At 39.9% G+C, this 21,103-nt stretch overlaps 1 protein-coding gene across 1 annotated transcript in view; it reads right to left on the minus strand.

Annotated features, from left to right (window-relative positions):
* Cdkl5 (cyclin dependent kinase like 5) overlaps positions 1-21,103 on the minus strand; it is a 183,341-nt gene that overhangs the window by 161,690 nt on the left and 548 nt on the right.

Here is a 21,103-nt window from a genome sequence, read left to right on the forward strand (position 1 = left end):
GATCTCAACACATACTGGCACCATATTTTTAGACTTTTCAGCCTCCAAAAACATGTGTCAAATAATACATCAGTGTGTTACAGCAACATAAAATGGGCTGACTGGGGTTAGGTACCATAAAATGTTCTCTCCTGAGAATCTTAAAATTCATTTTCCAACAGAAGTTATCCTTATATACAGATTAGAGTCTACAAAAAATATCTATGAATTTGATCTATACAGTGGAAATAACAGACTCCTGAGTTTTACAATTTGGAAAATTAAAAAAACCTTAAAAATAAAAATTTCTAAAGATACCATGAGCTATGTTTAAATAATCATATAACCTGAGAAAAATAGAAAATGTCTGAGGTGCAACTTCTTCCTGATTTTTAAATGACTGAATTACTTGGTGACACAGGAAGAAAATAATAGGAACAAGTGATAAAAAAATACAGACAGTATATTATACACAATTTACTACAGGACAAAAACCTGCTTCATTCTACCCCTAAACCAAGAACTACAAAGTCAAATGACTATAAAGTCAAAGCTGAAAATTCTTCAAGTCTGTGTATGGGAAGAAACTGGATGTGAATCACCATTAAGTACACAGATATTTTTTGGTGAAAAAGAAACTCTCCACAAATCAGTTCAAGACTATGCCAAGAAAAAGTGACCAAAGCACTAGGCCATGGATAAGAAAAAAGAGCACGCCCGCCGCCCGCCACGCCTCGCCGCCTCCCCTCCTCCCCCTCCTCCCCTCCTCCCCTCCTCCCCTCCTCCCCTCCTCCTCCCTCCTCCCTAAGAACCTGACTTACACTTACTGGCTAAGAGGAACAAAGCCCCCAACAATGACCAAAAAGGTTGCAAGATGGTCTTCGGATACAGAATTTACACTTCTCTTCTGAGTACTACCTCAAACAATATTATGAACAGTTAAAGAGGCTGGGCAGTGGTGGTACACTTTTAATTCCAGCACTTAGGAGGCAGAGACAGTGGATCTCTGTAAGTTCGGGGCCAACTTGGTCCACAGATCGAGTTCCAGGACAGCCAAAGGTACACAGAGAAACTCTGATGCAAAAAAAAAAAAAAAAAAAAAAGACAAAACAAAAAGAACAGTTAAGGAATACTAATCACACTTCACAACCTAGGCATAGGCACACACTTTCTAAGTTAATGAAAGCCAAAAAACCACATACAGAAACAAGCAAAAGAGTGAAGAGAAGTAAGAATCTTCCTTCTTCAAGAACCCCTTAAGAAAATAATCCACAGGTCAATATAATTATGTTTAAGTGTTCAAAGAAAACAAATTGGTGAGTTGTAAAATAGATGACAAGAAGTTTTTTCCAGCCAGTACTCTTGTTACTGCCTATCCCACTCCCCTCTTAGTATACAAACATTTATTTCCTTTTTTTAAAAAAAGATGCCAAGAAATCACCAGAAACAGCACAACTTAAATATTAAAATAGTAAAGAATATTTGGGCTGCAGTGAGAGCTCAATTGGGAAAACACTGTCCTCCTAAGTATGAGGGATGATCTTAATCCCCAGAACCCCATTGAAAGAAACATGGGTGTGGCATGCCCTAGAATGGATCTTTAGGACCTGCTGGCTATCTAGCCACTCAGCCTAGTCAAGCTCCATGCCAAGGAGAAATCTTGGCAAAAAACTGCATCTGGGAGAGAGGGAGGGGAGAAAAAAGGGTAAAAACACTTGCCACAAAGCCCGATAATCTGAGTTCAACACCCCAGAACACACATAAAGATAGATGGAGAAAACTTACTCCACAAAGTTGTCCTCTGACCTCCACATGTGTACATGTGTACGTACATGTACGTGCGCACACGTGCTTACACACACTCAGATACACACATCCTATATAGGTAAAATAAAAATAAATAGAACTGGTTTTAAAAGTCAGGGTGAACAGGTAATGAGGAAGAGATCTCCAACATGGTTCTCTTGCCCCTACATATATCCCCATGGCACCCAAATATACCACACACACCCCAAGAGAGAGAGAGACAGACAGAGAGACAGAGAGCAGTGAAGTTCCAATATGTAAATAAAAGCTTCCAAAAATGAAAATGGAAGAGAAACAATATTTCTAAAGACCACAATTACAACTGAGACTATCAGGAGTCCTTGGACTGATGGAACACACGAAATACATGCAAGATAAATAAGAATATATTCACGGCTAAAAATAGTACAGCGAGTCCGAGTCGGGCATATCTTCACGCCCAGGATCCAGGAGGTACAGGCAGGCAGATCTATGTGAGTTTGAATCCAGCCTGGTCTGGTCTACAGACTGAGTTCACAGGGCTCTATTACAGAGAAACCCCATCTCAAAACAAAGCAAAAGATACAGACAAACGAGATAGTGCAGAGAAACTGCCAACCAACCCCCCCCCCCAAAATAGGTCTTCAAAGAAGGCCCAAGAGAAAAGATATGGATGTGCCCGCTAGGAAAACTACCAGTGAACTAACTACAAACTTCTCACTAACAAAACTTGTCAAAACATAAGAGACTCGCAGTATCAATGTGAGGAGGGAAGACTTGTCACCTTGAAATCTATGTGCCATTTAGCAATCATTCAAGAGAAACTTTAAGGCAGGGCATTTTCAGACACATTAAGAACAGATTTACTACTAATGGACACTTACTGAAAGAACAACTTAAGAATACTATTTAGACAGAATCTGAAGTCCTCTGAAGGAGCTACATGTGCATTAGGGAACTTGTAGACATCTTGACCTTGGCCGAGTAGAACACTGGGATTATGAAGTAATTGGATCTTTCAGGTCAAGAGCAAAATTGTTTTACTAGTTGTCCCTTTTTAATAGCCTGTTTGTGACCTAAAACTTCTTGACTTTTAGATAAAGCTCTTGGAATACATCACTAAGCTTATCATGCCTCATCCCCTCAACACTAACACTGATATTGTAAGAAATACATTCATGGCTTACAATAACCCCCCCCCACTTACCTGGGGACCCCACCTACATGTTATATAAGCAATCAATTCATATGCTCCATTTCTATGACTATAAAAGTTTGTGTACTCTTTTCCATGGCAAAACAGACCATTGAGAGTAACCTGAATTCATGTGCTCAGGTCATGGTTACTCATGTTTGACTCCTTTCCTTAAAGCAGAGTTGGTTGACAGAAGGAAACTGAGCCAACAAGGAAGAGAGAGTGCGGATGAAGAATGGTGAGCAAAGAAATTTGAAGAGAATATTCATTATTGTATGGGCTTAAGGAAGTTTAATTAAAGCAAGATTAACATATAAGAAACATTATCATGGAAGAGGCCACCAGGGTTAAGAATAACCATTCTAAAATCTCAGTCTTATTTAGGAGAATAGGAATAATAACTAAATTCAGGTTTAACTATACACGTATGTTAAAATCTTATGAATAACCAAATTTATGACCCAACATAGAGCAAACAGTTGGCTCGAAAAGTAAAGAAGCAGAGAGACAGGAGACAATCTGGTGCTTACCTGGAATAGACTATGAGTCAACAGCCAAAAGGGAGGATCTGAAGTAGGTGGTGAAGTGGTGAGAGCTTGGTGTAGCTTGCTGAAAGGGCAGTGTGAAACTTCTGGGGGCTGCAGAGTTTGGGGAGCCCAATCTTCTGCAGGATCTTGACCCTCCAGCCACCAACCCCTGCCTATACCCCATAGGCACTGAGGCAAAGGAAAAAGCTTTGAGGCTACCCATTGTGATGCAGTCCTGTGATGTAAGCAGTACATCAGCAGTGACAGAGGAGCAAGGGATCCCCTCCCCCACATTCCCATATCCAACAGAGAAAGGCATTAGTCATTACCTCTATCCACTTCTATCCTTAAGATCTGGGTTAAAGCTCCATGGAAGGGGATGCTGTATCTTTCTTCTGAGAGGGGGACAGTATTCCACAAAGAGGCCAATAGAACAGTCAGAGGGGCAAGACCCTGGGACTTTCAACCTAAATCCAAGGTTTAATCAGAAAAACAGGGACCATATTTCAACAAGCTAAAGAACTTCTAGGAACAGTAAAGCAAAACTCAACAGAAAAAAAAAGAAAGAAAGGAAGGAAGGAAGGAAGGAAGGAAGGAAGGAAGGAAGGAAGGAAGGAAGGAAGGAAGGAAGGGAGGAGGGAGGGAAGGAGGGAGGAAGGAAGGAAGAAGAGCCTATGAAAAAGAAACTTTCCAAGGCATAAATCAAAGGGGAGATTCAAAATAACTCCCACACTAATGCAAAGAATCACTAAGAGAATTTGAAGCCTTAGGTACTCTGATAGAAACCTCAATGATTGGGGGAGAGGGTGGAGAAACAACTCAACCCTTAACTGGATTAACTCAAATCCCAACATGAAAAGCCTACCGGATGGAATACCCATGCCAAACATAAAAGTTGTGTACCTCCATCTCTAGCACTGTACACAGTAAGTCAGGCTTGCAACAATTATAAGAAAATTAAACCACAAGGCAAAAGAGAACACAAAGAGACAAATGTTCAACAAACAAACAAACACCAAAAAGAGTCAGACACAAAGGGATACTAAAATAGTTTAGATACCTTTAAGCAGTCTGTTGGTGGCTCTGACCTCAAAAAAGAACAGCATGAAAAATCAGATGGGTAATTCCAGCAAAGAAATGGAAACTGTAAACTTGAATGAAATAAAACTGCCACCAATGGAATGTTACCATTTAAGAGAGATGGCCACTTCAACGGGTTTCCCAGCAGACATAATTCAGCTAAGGACAGCAATTAGTGACCTTGAAAGTGGGTGAATAACACTGTGTATGTGGGAGTGGGGGAGCCTGATAGGAAAGATCTATAGGGCAGCATCAAAAGTCCTGATACAATATAATTAGGATCATGGAAAGAAAAGAGAATAGCACTAAAGAACCTGAAGAAAAATGGCTAAAATTATCCCCGAATTGATCATAAGACATCTAACCACAAATGCTAGAAAATTCAAGAAAAGGAAGATAAACCACAAAAACTGTAATAAATCACATACTCCTACTTTGTTACCACCATTGTTTATTGTTTATTGTTTAACACTAAAGACCAAATTCCCAAAGCCCCGCCAGTGCCACTCCTTCAAAACCGGGCCCTGGTGAGATGATGGCCCAGTGATTAGGAGAGCACTTACTGCTCCTGCAAAGCACCTGGGTAGGGTTCCCAGGACAGACATGACAGTTCACAATGGCCTAGAATTCCACTTCCAAGAGATCTGACATACTCTGCTGACCTCCACTGGCTCCTGCATGCACACTATACATATAACTCACATGGGCACACATGCATACACATAAATTTTCTTTAAATCAGTATTTTTTAAAAGGCAAACCCCTCTATTGACAAGATTTACAGGTTATTAATTCAGTATGATCACCATTAGACAATGCTCACAATGTGTCCGCATCTTTATTATGTAATGTACCTGTCAAACCTAGGTCCCAACCCTGTATCTCAGTAAGAGAGGCTGGGGCACACATTTTCCAGTGAAGTGGGGGGGGCATAGATTAATTCAAAGGTAGAAAGGATGTTTAAAACTACTAGACAAGGGGTTGGGGATTTAGCTCAGTGGTAGAGGGCTTGCCTAGGAAACGCAAGGCCCTGGGTTCGGCCCCAAGCTCCGAAAAAAAAAAAAAAAAAGAACAAAAAAAAAAAAAAAAAACTAGACAAGCCAAAAGTGGCAGAAGCCAAGAAGCCATCTACCTAATTTATATCATGGCAAATTAATTCTTTGGTTAACTTACCGCACTCCCAGAAGGACTTTATGTGATAGTGTTTAGTAACACATTTAAAGCTAGCATGCCAGTCTGAAAGCCCTGAGTAGTACCCTAGCGGTGTGTGAAGGCACTCGATAGATAAGCAACATGTTCCAAAAAGGACAGTTTTGCTTGATGGTAGAGGAGGAGGAAGGGAAGGTAAAGGATGAGAAAGGCAGAGGAAGGAGGGAAGGAGGGAAGGAGAGAGAGAGAGATGAAGTCAGAGAGAGATTATTATGAACAAGGACTCTGCAATTACATTAACTAGTAGAATAAATCATGAAAAAACTCCATTTCGCCTTTGGCCTTCTCATCTACTATATTATTTTTTTGAATTGTGTAAGGGGTTCTTTTTTAATGTATAAAATTATTTATTGTATTACATCAATAAATTGTTATTTAAGGGATTTGATTCCTTTGCTGTCTACCCAAGTCATCTGAGAATACTATCTTATGTTTTATATTCACTTTACATCCCGATCACGGTCCTGCCTCCAGTAGCTCCCTCCATGTTCAAGCATCCGCTGTATGATTAACTCTGGCAGAAAAGTTTGTAGCTCCCCATAGGGAGCCATCAGCACCTATTCATGAACCAATGTGGGGCCAAGGATAGTGCATTTCTACAGGCCGAACTGAAAGGGAAATTCACTAGATAGGTACCTAATATAGAGAAACACCCAACAAGAAGGTACTGGCATGAGACTCCCATTTTTTGTAGCAGAAAAGGGACACCATTCACAGGAGAAATGTCTACTAAGGATTTCCTGTGTGCCACATGCTGAGCCTACACCATGCCATCACAGTTTACAGCTCAAAACAAATACCATGTACAAGTCCATTCTCCTAAGCCCCACCACTATTAAACTACTAATTTTGATATTCATACACTCGTATGGGTTATAATGAAAGAAAACCAAAATTCTGGGACAATGTGAGGCAATACATGAATTCACAACTTTGTTATTGTTATTTTTACAATTCTCCTAGGTTTACATGCTTATTTGTAGAGCCATGTCTCGAATATGCCCTCCTAAGACCCATTCCTTTTACCTGACATTTCTAGGCCTCTCTTAAAATCCGTTTCACCCACTCGCAAACCATTCTTTGCTTCTTTACTTTGCCTTAAGTCTGGCACAGCCACTTGAATCCTGCTTTTCCATTTGAATGCGCTATTACCCAGTGCTTCAGTCCTACATTTTGGCCTCTTCTGCTGGCTTACAGAACATCACCATTGCTTATATTGATGGCAACAGTCTCTCAATTGCCTGAAAAACAACAATGATACTCGACTAATCAAACTTACCCCAGCACAAGGTCAGCCAAGAAAGTATCAACCAACACTGCATACACAGAGACAGACAGACTTCAAAACACACCTCAAAATCAAGGGCCTTAACTCTGGAGACTAGAGAAATCACTAGGACAAAAACATTGGCTTCATGCTCTTAATTTGGAAAAGAGGCAATTATTTTCAAGTACATACCCTGGCCTGGGCAAAACTGAAAAAGATATTGACATAAACCATTTTCCACCGTGAAATGGAGCAAGGGAGGGACACTAATCAAGGAGGGACGAAGGGAGGGACGGAAGGAGGACAGGCAGGCAAACTGCACAGGTACAGGACAGTTCAACGAAGCCTAAGAAACGATGCTGAAAGTAAGCTAAATCGTGGAAGAAGGTGATGATGCTGTGGTTATTCTTTCCATATGTAGAGGGGGCAAAACCAGCATTCAATAATACAGGTAGGAGCTAGCAATTCTAAACCAAGGAAGACCCGAACCTCACGCACTCAGCGAAGCAAACAATTTTTTTGCATGGTGTCTGCCAAGGTGGCACACATCTCTAATTCAAAATAACTCTCTCCTAAAAGCAAGGCTACTTGAGACTTGGCCTAAAAAAATCTCCTAAACATGTTAGAATGCTTACTGAAGGAGAATGAAATAATCTGGTACCAAATTGGTTCAAAATAGGTACCGCTGCAGAGCATGAGCACACGAAGTTAATCTGAACACAAAAGTCTGACACATGGGCTGATGGGTAAGGTGTTAAGAGCATAAAGCCCAAGTTCAGATACCCAGCACTTGTGTAAAAAAGCCCGGTGTGGCCCTTCATGTTCCTAGCTTCCTTGTTGCCGGGAATCTGGGATGAGACAAGAGGTTGGTTTAAGGGTACTACTGGCCAGCTACACAAGGTTAAGGTAGAGCATGGCAGAGCAGGATTCCAGGCTTATATTATATAGTAACATATGTGTATACATGGAGGAAGTAAAGAAGAATAAAAGTCTGACAGAGAATAAAATAAACTAAAAGACAAGGTCACAAAAGAAAATACGATATTTGAAATGGTACGCTTCCTGAAGCCTGATGCCCTTAAAAAATATTAGCAAAATTACCTAAAGACATTGTAAGTACACAAAAAAGATTAGAAATCAGGAAAGAAACAGCATACATGTTGAGAAATATTAAACCAGATCCAAAATGTATTTGGAGAGACAAATGAGTAATTCAAACAAAATGTTGAGGGGTTGGGGATTTAGCTCAGTGGTAAAGCGCTTGCCTAACAAGCACAAGGCCCTGGGTTCGGTCCCCAGCTCCAAAGAAAAAAGAAAAAAAGAAAAGAAAAAATGTTGATATCTAATAAAATGTTTTACCAAGACATTAATAACTTCAGTGGATAAATGGGATGAGGGAAAACCAGCAGAGTTTTAAGTTTAAATAAGGAAGAGAAAAATGAAACCGTTAGAAACATATTTTAATTCAGTTATAAATAGAAATGACATTACTATATAAGGTTAACAGCAAGGTGAAAGAAAAAAAGAATCTTAAGAAAAGTAAAGGAAGTTTCTAGAAAAACAATGAGAAATGTACCACAGATGACAATCAATCCAGGAAGCAGTTGCAAACATTTTAATGAGATGAGAAGAATATTTTACCTTGCAGAGATTATGAACTTTTTGACAAACTATCAAGATTCCACTAAGCTGAAATTCTTGCCTTGATTGCATCCCTGCATTTCGAACTCCTATTTAAAGTCTCCAATAGTTCCTCATGAGATGGAGAAAGCCCAGTGGGGCTAGTGAGCTACTACTGACCACTGCCTTCTTCTGCTCTCTTTGTCTCTCCTCATTTTTAGCCAATTTAGAATTCTTCCTTTTAAAGATTACTTGTAATTTGTATACAACGGTGCTAGAGGGATGGCACCACAGCTAAGGGCACGTAATCTTGCAAAAGACCTGAATTTTATTCCTAGTACCAACATGGTGGCTCAAACCCATCTGTAACTCCAGTTCCAGGGGATCTGACATCCTCTTCTGACCTCTGCTGGCACCAGGCAGACATGTGGTGGATACACATACATACAGGCCTAAAACAAGCATACATAGAAAATAAACCCAACAAAAAAATAGCATACAAGGTCATTAGAGAGAGCATTACAGCATTTTTTGACATGTTTTTAATTTAATTTTAATGATATACAAGCAGGGGTATGCATATGAGTGCCCAAGATTCCAGAAGAGAGGATGTGATCCCCTGGAATCTTGTTGTTGTGAACCACCTGACATGGATGCTGGGAACTGGACTTGAGCAGTATGTACCCTTCACCATTGAACCATCTCTCCAGTCCCTCATTTTATGGCATTTTCAAAGCAATGTGCTTTTTAAAAGTATATTCTCTTCTCCCTTTATCTTCCCTCCTCCCCCTCCCTGTCTCTCTACATTTCCTGAACTCTCCTTACAGGTGTCATGTCACATGTGTCTTTTGCTTTCCATGACCCACTCCTTGGCACCTCTTTTTATCTCCCGGTCTCCTTTCTAGTTTTACCCATTTAACGATTATACACACGCATGCATGCACGCGCACGCGCGCGCGCACACACACACACACACACAAAAGGATTCAAAGGCCTTGTTTCTCACAAGCCTCTAACTCCCACCTTGCCTCAGGGCATTTGCACCCACTCTTTTGGAAAACTTATTTCCAATTAAAGCAATCCTTCTTATCCTCAAAATTCACTGAAAGGTTACCACAAGGTGGCCTTCCCATCAACTCACAGGACAGATTATCCACCCTAACCATGTTATTTGTTCCCACAGGTGACTTCCTCCCTCCTCTGTCTCCATCTCAATACTAAACTCTTAATTAGAGGGCAGAGTTACAGTAGTTACTCATTAAGTATTTGTTAAATGAAGCAAAAACAGATCTCAGGATGTAAGATAGGTTGTTCTATAAAGAACCGATGCAGTATGAAATTCCAATTTGCACAAAATTAACATTTGCTTATGTCAATCAATTTTGATAAGGACAATTAAGAACAGCCTTTGCAGTGACGATCCCTTGAGACGCCCACACCTTTGCTTGGGCATATCTTAATTTTTCTATTACCCTTTCGATTAACCACATATATGTCTTTCTGTTAACCATTCCTCTACACACCTGCCACCCACCACCACAACCACAATCATCATAACTACCATAACACAAATCTATGTTTAAAAATACATTTAGGTGTGGGAGAACAGCTCAGTAGTTAAGAGCACTAGCTACTTCCAGAGGACCTGGGTGCAAATCCCAGCATGCACAGGACAGCTGGTAACCATCTGCAAATCCAGTTGCAGGGGATCTGGCATCCTTTTCTGGTCTCCACAAACATGCATGCAGTGCACACACATGCCAGTAAATAAAACAACCATACTCATAAAAATAAATCCTTTCTAAGAAACTTCAACTCTGCATCAAAAGAAAATAAAGAAAACCTCTTTTGTGTATGCATTGTACAACCTGCCGTTTGAATTTAGTTGTAATATTATTAAGGATTGGTGAGATCTGTTTAAAGTCTGTATGTCCCATAGGAATCTGATGAGCCAGGGTGGAGTATCTGGGAATGTGGATCAATTCTAGGGGATTCTCTTCTGAACCAACTCTGACAATCTCCTTCAGATTCTGATTCTCAGGAAACTAGTTTCTATGGCCAACATGAGGGTAATTCAGCAAATCCAATTGAAGACATTTTCTTCAGCAATCATTTATCACCATTCTATGCAGGATGGGTGTATTCATATGTACATGTTTTTATATGCACATGTGTGTACTTGAGTAGTCCCATTTGTATGGAAACCAGAGGTCAATATGGGGTGACTTTCTCTACCATTCTGCAAAGTCTCTCAATGAATTTCGAGACACTGATTCAACCAGACTAACTGGCCCACAAACATCTGGGATTGGCCTGTCTCCACCCCAACACCACCACTAGGGTTACAGTGTGTGTTTGCCACCTCCACTCTTCATTAAATGAATTTTATTTTAATCTCACTCAGAAGGGGAAATAAAACAGACCTTGGAGGTGGATGGACGGCAGCAATGGGGTGGGAGAGAGAATGGGGAGGGGAGCAGGGGTGGAGATCACATATGAGGAAAGGGGAGTTGAGAAGGCTGGGAGAGAGAAGGGATCCCAATCAGTGGGGGACATCTCTAGGATGAGACTGAGATATGAGAGAGAGAAGGATCCTGGGAGCTTATGGGGGTGTCGAAAATTGAGACTCCTAGCAGCTGGGGATATAGAGTCTGATGTGGCCATCTCCTTTAGCCAGGCATGATTTCTAGTGGAAGGGGAAAGACACCAAACCATCCACAAACCTTCAACCCAAAATCTGTCCTGCCTACAAGATACGCAGGGATAAAGATGGAGCAGAGATTGAGGGAACAGCCAACCAGTGATTGGCCCAACTTGAGACCCATAGCTTGGGAGAGAGCCAACCCCTGACTCTATTAATGATGCTTTGCTATGCCTGCAGACAAGAGCCTAGCATAACTGTCCTCTGAGAGGCTTCATCCAGCAGCTGACCAAAACAGATACAGACACTCACGGCCAAACATTAGGTGGAGTTCAGAGAGGTTGGTGGAAGAGTGGGAGGAAGGATTGTGAAGCCAGAGAGGTCAAAGACACCAAAAGAAGACCTACAGAGTAAACTAACCTGGGCCAATAGGAGCTTGAAGTGACTGAACCAGGAACCAAAGAGTGTGCAGGGGCTGACCCTAGGCCCCGTACACATATGTAACAGATGTGCATCATGGTTTCCACGTGGGTCCCCTATCTATTAGAGCAAGGACTTGACTCTATTGCCTCCCTTTGGATCCCCTTCTAATTGGATGCCTTGTTGTTGGGCCTCAGTGGGAGAGGACGCTCTTGATGTGCCAGGATTAGTTTCTATTATCTCAAAGGAGAAGGGGAGAGGAGAATGGGGGAGGCACTATGAGGATGGAACTGGGAGGAGAGGAGGGAGGAGACCGCAATCATGATGTAAAGTGAACAAATACAGGGAAAAAAGAAAAACACATTTTTTTCACACAATATATTCTGCTTACAGTCTCCTCTCCTGAAGCTGCTCCTCAACTCTAAACCACTCCACACCTTTCTTTCTCTCATGCGTTAGAAAACAGGAATATAAAAAATAATAATAAAATAAAATCCGACATAGGGCAAAATAAACAGAAGGGGAGCCAAAAAAATCTACATAGTGACACATAGACACGTATATTCGAACACACAGAAAACCCCTAAGAACAAAATCAGAAACCAAAAGCCCTGTACGGTAAAAACAAATAAATGCATGCATAAATAAGCCCACACAAAGCATTCCGAGAACAGCAACATAATATGATTGAGTTCATCTTTTCTCCCATGAGTGCTAGGGACTGATCTCACATCCTCATGCACACATGGCAAGCATCTTACCAACTAACCCATCTCCCTAGCCCCGTTTATCACATTTACCACCATTTTTTACTTGCCATATCTTCCTATACGTTTAATATGAAACTTAATCTCATTTTTGCCAAGAATCTTTAGACATAATACAAAAGATCTGCAACTGCAACTTACCTAAAATAATTTTTTTTTGGTTCTTTTTTTCGGAGCTGGGGACCGAACCCAGGGCCTTGCGCTTCCTAGGCAAGCGCTCTACCACTGAGCCAAATCCCTAACCCTACCTAAAATAATTTAAGTCAATTATTTTTAAAAAATGAGCTAATGAGATGATTCAGCATGTAAAAGTGCTCTTGGCCAAGTATGACAACCTAAGTTCAATCCCAGGAACCCACACAGTAGAATGAAGAACCAACCCCTGAAAACTGTCCTTTGACCTCTATTCATTCCATGCACATGTGCATGAATATGCATAGGCACACAGAATATTTATAAAAATTCACGGGGTTGGGGATTTAGCTCAGTGGTAGAACGCTTGCCTAGCAAGCACAAGGCCCTGGGTTTGGTCCCCAGCTCTGAAAAAAAGAAAGAAAAAAAAAATCATGTACTACACAGAACATGGGTTCAATTCCCTGCACCTACATTCTAGCTCTGAGGGATCCAATTCCTCTGGCTTTCTCTGGCATCTACACTCATATACTGATATACAAACATACTTACACACACACACACACACACACACACACACACACAATCTTAAAAAGTAAAACATAAATTTTAAAAATAAATGATTTTTTAAAAATGTAAATGTATTTATCCATGTTTTATTAGCTTGCAGAAACCTCTTTCTCTTGCTATCAAAACCCACTATCTTTCTAAAGTCATTGCAATGCTGGAGAAACGGCTCAGTGGTTAAGAATACATGATACTCTGGGGTTGGGGATTTAGCTCAGTGGTAGGGCGCTTGCCAGCAAGTTTAAGGCCCTGGGTTGGGTCCCCAGCTCAAAAAAAAAAAAAAAAAAAAAAAAAAAAAAAAAAAAGAATACATGATACTCTTACAAAGGACCCAGGTTCCTTTCCCACCACCTACAACAAGCAACTCACAGCTGCTTGCAACTCTAGTTCTAGGGGATCTGATGCCCTCTGGTGGATTCTGCAGCCACAAATAAGGTACACTCAAGAACTCACATATATAGAAATAAAACAAGCAAGTTATTTCCAGATGTTGCTATTTGATATTAGGCCTCTCTCTCTTAGAAAGGATATAAAATAATAAAAAGAAACATATTCATAACTGTTAAAGATTAGAAACTTTCAAACAGTTATGACTAAATGAACAATAGTCTATTAATATTGGACCAGCATTAGTTGTCTAATCTGTTATTACAAATCCAGATACAACCTACCATACAGAATTAATGATTTACTTGCCTAGCATTTTTAAGGGTCACTTTCCCACAAGAATTGTTTATCTAAAATTTAGGCACAGTTTTTCAATCACTTTCAACTAAACCATTATCCCTTATTATGTAGATCCAAAAGATAACATGTAAGCTATCCTATAAGCACTCCCTACCTAGATCATCAACACACTAGGCAAAGACCAAGATCTCAGAATACAGCAGTTAACTACTATGCTACATAATTTTGCTTTATTCTCCAGTCCACATAAATGATAACTAAGAAGAAAAATGACACAAGTAGGAAAACCACATCTAAATCTCACCACCATCCAGTCTGAAGCAACACAGAAAGTAGAAAATATTTGGGTATCTGAATACAATGAAGGCTGTTCTATAGCATGCACAGCAAAGATGATCTGTCTATGACAATCAGAGCTCAAATAAGAGCTCAAATAGCAAATAGCACAATGGCACTGGCTCAGAATAAAGAAAACCAATAAAACTGAGTTTTCCTCATGCAATAATTGTACGATTTTTCTCTCAATTTATTTTCTATGCATTCTAATAGATCACTAAGAACGATTTTATTTTATTTGCTAGCTTTACAAAAAGATAAAAGCAGGACTGGTAATGTGACTCATTTGGTAGAATGCTTGCCTGGCTTGTTTGAGGCCCCAGATTTGATCCCCAACAGCACATAAATAGGATGGCACACATCTGTAATTCCAACACTCAGGGAGAAATGGACTTAAAGGCCAGCTTTGGCTGCATAGAGAGTTTCTGATCAGCCTAGGCTACATGAGACCCCTGTCTCCAAACAGAATTAACTAAAATAAAACCACAAATGCGAGGTAACACATGCCATTTGTGGGATGACTCTTCATATTCTACTAAGAATTGGCTTAGGTAAAAACTTGAAACTGGTCTGAAAGGTGGTTCAGTAAGAAAAGTATTTGCCACTAAGCTTAATGAGTTTAATCCTCAAGTCCCACATAGTGGAAGGAGAGAAATGATTCCTGAAAGTTGCCCTCTGACTTTCACATGCATTTTCACATACACACACACACACACACACACACACACACACACACCCTCTCAAATAAAAATGAAACAAAAAGTATGACATATGTAAGAAATTATATTTTTAAATACATCTTTTAAGATATTGCTAGTGTCTGGTGACTAAGAGGCCTAGTTGAAGCAGATAAACAGGGTTTCAAAAACTATGTTTCAAGGAGAAATTGTTTTTAGAATGATTGAAGTATTCTGAAAATTGATAGTAGTCACTATAAATCTCCATAAATTTATTAAAGAATGATTAGTATACTTTTTTATGAAATACTTTTGCTGGGGGTGGCAGTGCACATCTTTATTCCCAGGACTAAAGAGGCAAAGGCAGGTGGATCTTTGTGAGTTCAAGGCCAGCTTGGTCTACACAATGAGTTTCAGGCAGGCCAGGGCTACACATTAAGATCATTGTTCAAAAACAAGTGTTAAACTGTATACTGAAAAGCTGTATTTTATACAAGAATCAACAAATATTTTCAAGGCTCCATCTATACACAACATCTCTCCGATCTGGCCAAAAAGATTTCTGATCCTGAGGCTCTACAATATCCACCATTAAATGACAAAAGTGATTCTGAAAAACAAAGATGGTGTGTTCTTTTTTTCTTCTCTTCTTTCACCGGAACCTGTGAATGTTCTTTCAAACTAATCTTTAACAGTTTGGCTGTCTCGCTTTAAAAATAAAAGGGCTGTGGGTTGGGGATTTAGCTCAGCGGTAGAGCACTTGCCTAGCAAGCGCAAGGCCCTGGGTTCGGTCCCAGCTCCGAAAAAAAGAAAAAAATAAATGAAAGGGCTGGCAATGTGGCTCAGCCTGTAAGGATACTAGCTGCCAAGCCTTATCACCTGAGTTCAATCACTGAGCCCCATATGGTGGAGAGAGAGAGAGAACAGACTCCTGCAAAGTTATACTCTGACCTCCACACAAGTGCCATGGAATGTGGCTGACCAGCCACACCTACACACCAAATAAACAAATGTAATAAACATGTAAGGAAAAATCATCATCCTTCTCTCCGTCACCACCATCATCATCTACTACCACCACTACAACTACCAAAGTATTAAGTAGAAAACTACCTTTAAAAAAAGATAGCATCTTATGGCTGGCTTTAAACTCACTTCAGAGCCTGTTTCCCAAGTGCTAAGATTACAGGCATGTGCCACCACACACAGTTTATGAAGGGCTACAACTTGGGGCTTCCTGAATGCTAGAGATTACAGATCTAGCTACCACCTCCTGTTTATGTGGTGCTAAGGATCCAACCCAGGGCTTTATGAAAGTTAAACAAGCACTCCACTGAAAGGCCTACAACTCCGCCCCGCAATTCTACTTTCAAGAGAAAATATTTCATTAGAGTTCAAGTTCTATGTGTTAAGATACAAGAATGAAGAAGGCCCAGCGAAATGGCTCAGCGGTTGGGAGGGCTTGCTACTCGGTTCTTCCAGAAGGCCAGAGTTCAATTCCGAGCACCAAATCAAGCAGTTCAAAACGTCCTATATAACTTCAGCTCCAGAGTATCTAGACACCCTCTTCTGGTCTCTTGAATATCCACATGCACATACACATAAATTAAAAAATATGGGGGCTGGGGATTTAGCTCAGCGGTAGAGCGCTTACCTAGGAAGCGCAAGGCCCTGGGTTCAGCCCCCAGCTCCGAAAAAAAGAACCAAAAAAAAAAAAAAAAAGAAATAAGAATAATGTACCTCTTTAAAATTTACCACTCAATGTTCTTTTACTTAAGCCATTATAATTACTGAAAAGATATCCATCTGCAAATTATAATAGCTGTCACTTCAAGAGTATATCTAGCCAGGCCTGGAAGTTCAGGCCTGTAAATTACAGCTCTGGGCAGAATTCTTCATCAAGACAAGAAAAGCCTGTTCAAGTCTTGCCTGGGATATAAAAGGTGAGTTCAAGGCCTACCTGGTGGCTCAGTGGGAGCCTTTACTGGGGAAGAAAAGTGGGGTTAGGAGGATAGTATTAGGAATTTAGCTAGTAGTAGAGGACTAGAATGCGCAATACCCCTAGCAACGCACACCTACAAAGACAAAGCTGAATTCAAAGGAACCTTCATAATCTTTACTACTATAGTAAATCCAATCAGCCAGTGTAAGGCTATAATGAATATGCAGAAATGTGAAGCAGCAAGTGTTTAACTAGAAACAATTATCTCATTTTGACATACATGATTGAAACAATTATCTCATTTTGGACATACAAGATTATATGTACAATTTTCATTTACGAAGGACTCAAGCCAATGAAGCTGTACTTGTAAAAATCTATGCTTTCTGGTTGTCCTAACCAGCAGTCTCAATGGATCTGGTCCAATCTGCCATGTCACAGAAGTCCAAGCAGCCTTGCCAATGAGGCCCATCAATCCAGGAAGCAAATTTATACCTCCAGGACTCCCCAGGCATAATATAGAAAATGAATTCAAAACAGGCTTTAGGAACCACACTCTTTAAAAAAAAAAAAAGCAGAAAGCAGGGCTTGGAAAAGCACAATTTCAAGTCAGACCGGTTTGTAAGGCAATTTTGCCTCTTCTGCTGACTAGCTAGCTAATATGTGCAAATTATTTCTGAGCCCGTCTGACATGTATATGAGAAATAAGGAACACATCTACCTTGGAAAAAGGCTGTGAGCACACATGAATGCACGTGAATAAATAATTTGCCACAGCATCTGGTATTCAGTAATGGCCAATGGATATAGCATTGGAAAACTACAGACTATACAAAAGAGAGACTGTACCCAAAAATGTAACTCTGATAGGAACTAGTCCCAAAACAAATGTCTTTAAGTAAAAAGGCTTAATTCAAAGCGTTGACAACAAATTTCCAAGAGCCTGGTCCTTCTAATCCTATATATAATTTTCTGTTGATTCCCAAATCTGGAATGTTTAAATGTTAACTATCTCGGTAGGTAGAAAGTCCTCTGTCTCAGTTTTCATATCCACTGATGGAACTGCTTCCCGAATTCCTATCTCCATTTGAAGGCGTGAATAAACTCAAATGAGAAATGACACCTGACCTTTGAATAACTCACTAATGTATACACTGCCCCATATAAAGAAAAATTTCTAAAAATATATCAAAATAGTAAATCTAGAGCAAACATAGTAGCTCATTCTGCTAATCCCAGCACTTGGGAAGCTGAGGCTGGAGGATTGCCACAAGTTCCAGGTTACCTTGGGATACATTGTTAGTTCCGAGAAAGCCTAAATTAAAATGAGACCCTATTTCAAAAACAAACAAATAAACAAAAACAAAAATAAAAATCCAAATGCTAAAATTGTAAAATATCCAAAAAAAATGAAAAAAAAAACCAAAAAGGAAAGATTTTAAGATGGAAAGCATCATGGATCGTCATACCGAGAGCTTAAATGCAGACTACCATCCCACTCTCCTCTGGTGCAAGTGAGTCAATTCAAGGCCCATGTAACTCTGCCTCTGAGTTACAGATCCAGTTCTAAGTGCTATAACCTTGCGTTATTTTCTTAAGTTGAAATATGTGGCCCACCTGATCCAATTATCAGATGGTGAACAACCTTTGACATTTTATCTTCTCCTATGTCAAGGAATTTGATGTTGTCAAAAATAAAACTTTAAAATCTAAAATTATCTGATTCTGAGTAAACGGTCCTTTCTAATCAGAAAACAACTAAATATTTCAAATCTTGCTGGCTTTGTACTGAAGGGTTATATAAAAGAGCTCCCTCCTGTTTCGGATCTATGCAAGTGGATTGCATTGTTCATTTTAAACAAGTCATGTCACTATTTGACATCAATCTGTTATACTAGAGTATCAGACTCTCACACTAACTGCCAAAAATAAAACTTCATATTAGCACACCTTCAAAGAGCCAAACGTTGAAATCCTATTAAAATAAAGGTGATAGCCACCAATACTGTCAAAATGGAAGAAGAAAAAGAGAGAGAAATGTTAACATAAGAAAATATTCCCCTGCTCAATTCTTTACACATTTCCCACACGCTTCTTTCTCAGCTATAGCTCAATGTTCTATTATAAAGTAAACTGGAATGTAAATCATCCCGAAAAGCTAACTTCCTGCAAGAGGAGCTGCTGTCATTTTCAACAATGCAACTATGGCTGGGAATCTCCCATAGCTTCCTAGCCACTGTGGAGAAACAGGTTGGGGGAAGATGCATACTTAGAGGAATTTCTCCACCTCTCTACTGAAGGTCTGTACTGTAAGAACACTACACCTTCAAAACAGAAAATGCCATGGACAGTCCGGTTCTTCTCAAATGTAGACTCTGGAGCAGAATAAATTTAATTCGCAATCTCACAATCAGGCAACCTTCTATTACTCATTTATGAGGTGGCCCCGCAATTTCTCTCAATGGAAACCTTTCCAAAAAAAAAAAAAAAACCCTCAGGGAGCATACATGTCTCATTTAAGTAACTTCAAGAATATACCATGGTGATTGAGTTAGGACCCTGACATAAACAACAAAATCAAAGCCCTGACTGGGGGTGCTTAAGAAGTCCCTAAGTCATTAATATAAGATTAAGCAAGCGTTGATAAAAGTAAGGCGCTCTGGGGAAGAAATTTTATTTCTGAATATTTTTCTAATATACCAAGTTCTTTTTATTATAAAAAGGAATAGGCTTAGGAGCTCTGATAAATCCACACAATGAGGACAGTACGCTGTTTCTATTTCTACCTAACAAATGAACCACTGCACCATGTTTAAAAGGCAAGCCAATTCAAAGGAATTTGATGCCCTTTCCAAAAGAGAAGCCCTCTACCCAAGTACTCAGAAATGGCGGCGGATTATTAAACACTCTTGGAATGGTTAACTTTATTTAGTATGCCTCTTTTGGAGTTCTATTCTTTAATGCAGCCAAATGGTATTTTTCTCCCTAATTAGGTTCCCCTGTACTTGTACAAAGCCCAGCACAACACAGTGTTGGTGGCTTTAGTTTTACAGCTTCTCTCTTCTGGCTCCTTCTCCCCTCACCTACCCTCCTAACCCACCCCATCCCACCACCCAAAAAAGATTTCCTTTCCAAATGTTCTCCTCTCTGCATTTGTCAACAGAAACACCCACTGGTGGTGTCAAACTGGTAATACTGCTGCAGGCTTCCTTACTCCCATTCCAGCATCAACGCCAAAAATGCTCCAACCTAAAATAGTACTTTTAATAAGGAAAAGGCTTGCTAGGTACTTAAATTCCATATTCTCGGAAAGATGGAGGTCTTTTACGTTTTTATTATTAATGAATCCTAGTTGGGTTGTTAAATGTAAGATTATACTCCCCCTTTCAGCATCAGATATACAGGGATAAGAAAACACACCCTTTTTGCATTTTATGAAGATATTTTCATACACTTAAAGGAATTAAAAAACGAATTTGCATCTAAATGTTATGCAGTCTGTAATTCCAAAGTGTCTCAGTAAAAATGTCTTTTTTGTAACCCTACAGCAAGAAACAAACAAGCTGGAAGTGTTCCAGCAGATGTTACCTAAAACCCTAATCCTATATTCTATACATATTTATGCCTCCTTTTTTCAGTCAAATGCTCTCAGACAAATTAATTTGTGTAATCTTTTATACTGCCTACATAACCATTACGTTCAAACAAGCCTAAATCAGATGCGCGGAAAGAAATTATTCTGTGTCAATACTTTCTAAAATCAGCTTAAATTTCAGCCAATTAAAAATAATTGTGTTAACAGAATACTGATCTGCAACTATTTAAATATCACGGCATCCTTCTAGTCTGTCTGTAGATACTAAGGTCAGGCTTTTCTTATCCAAGCATCTGTGCCATGCCTAACTCAAGTGAAGGAAAAAACAAAACCCCAAGAAAGATCTGCTTTTACACTGAAATATGCCCAGGTTATTTTTTACCCCAACGTGGGCAAAAAAAAAAAAAAAAATCGTGTCAGTGCGAAAAGGACCTGTTCGTTCTGGCAGATGGTTCCAAACCCCAGGATTCAATTTCTATGAAGGTCCAAAGGGTAAGAAGGTCTGAGAAGAGGTCGATTTCTGCTTCTCTGCCAGCATGCCAGCCGTGAACTTCACAGTAACGCCTAAAACTTGTCCTGTGGAAGGTGGCAGAAACCTGCCGGGCTGCAGGCGGGGCGCTCGCCCACCCTCGGGGCAGCCAAGGTCAGAAGGACCGGGACTGCGAGTCAAAGCTGCC

Source organism: Rattus rattus, chromosome X (genome assembly GCF_011064425.1).
Source record: "Rattus rattus isolate New Zealand chromosome X, Rrattus_CSIRO_v1, whole genome shotgun sequence".
Lineage (NCBI taxonomy): Eukaryota > Metazoa > Chordata > Mammalia > Rodentia > Muridae > Rattus > Rattus rattus.